Genomic DNA, 1,340 nt, shown 5'->3' with positions numbered 1-1,340 from the left:
TCTGCCTTCCTGCCTCTGCTTTGGGTCAACTATCCTAAACCAAATGCTGACATCAAACGTATTAGTTTTAGGTATACATAATGAACCATTGATTATTTTACCTTACGTAATTTGAGCATCTAAATAAGATAATTTAACAACAGAATAAGTAGTTTTCCCCCCTTACAATAACAACTAGATTTTTATATAATTGAAATAAGATAAGAGGGTTGATTTTTATTATTATAAATATAAATCATCGTATTTAAATATGTGACTTAGCTGCTCCAAACAAACTAAAAAAGTGGCTAACATCGTTGCATTGCCCCATTCCCCTGCTGTCTTTGAATTTTAATTATTCAAAGCAGATTTTCTTTTTTTCTTTTCCTTTGGTTACAGAATTATTAAATAATCCTGCGACCCCCACGTAAAGACATCCTATGTTTATAGAAAGCATGAAATAATTATGCATAGGTTTCAGTCCATTTTTTGATTTTCTGTAAGTTTTTAAGTGTGTCATGATGCTCTTACGCTACGTGGGCCATTAGCCATTTAAAATAAAATCCTCCCACATTGTGGTTCGTTTCCACCACCACTTCTGCTCTTAATGGATTCTACTCTGTTGGAAATGAGAAATCTGTGAGAGCCAGCTCTCCTCTCTCTCTGGAGATTAATGCATTTGGAGAGAGTGTGATTCAAGTGGAATGCTATTGGACGGCGAGGAGGAATGGCCTCGTGGGAAGATATATCGATGCAGACGTTTTCCCAGTCCATTACCGCTTCAACCGACACCCAAACAAACCTGTAGGGTGGATTCTAAACCAGACAGCAGACGTGAGCCAAATGAGAAGGGCAACGTTTTTTCCTGCAGGCCACTGTCTATAAATCAAGCTCTATGCAGCCAGCAGCCAGAGCCTAGGTATATAAATACAATAATGTCTACCCCGAGGCGAGGCCCTCAGCTGCTGAGCTGCGGAAATGAATTGAATGAGATAGAAAAACTGAGTCAACAACACTTGCTGTCTCCTATTACTCTCATTGCCATCATGTTCCACTGTGGTAAAGTCTCAGCGACATCCATGTTAATGGAGATTTGGAGCAGCTGTGTGATTCTGGGTTCTTTTTATTCCTCATCTACCTCCTCCTCTAAGCCAGAGAGGCGCCTTTCCTCTGCTTTCTGATGGAGGTTCTTCTCTTCTTCTTTATCACGTCACCATCTATAGGATAAGATAACTGAATTTATAAATGCAAGTCAATAAAGATTAATAAATTTGATATTTGTTGTTTGTTTTTAAAGGAAAAGTCCGTTCATATTCAGGATTCAAATATCTTAAAGTACTATAAAAATATGTTCAACAATT

The 1,340-nt window shown here is 37.9% G+C and overlaps 1 pseudogene; it reads left to right on the top strand.

Annotated features, from left to right (window-relative positions):
* Positions 1-1,025: 1,025 nt before the first annotated feature.
* LOC107101667 overlaps positions 1,026-1,340 on the top strand; it is a 17,471-nt pseudogene continuing 17,156 nt past the window's right edge.

This window comes from Cyprinodon variegatus, unplaced genomic scaffold (assembly GCF_000732505.1).
Source record: "Cyprinodon variegatus isolate N-32 unplaced genomic scaffold, C_variegatus-1.0 Scaffold1130, whole genome shotgun sequence".
Lineage (NCBI taxonomy): Eukaryota > Metazoa > Chordata > Actinopteri > Cyprinodontiformes > Cyprinodontidae > Cyprinodon > Cyprinodon variegatus.
This window is presented reverse-complemented; position numbering and strand designations above follow the sequence as displayed.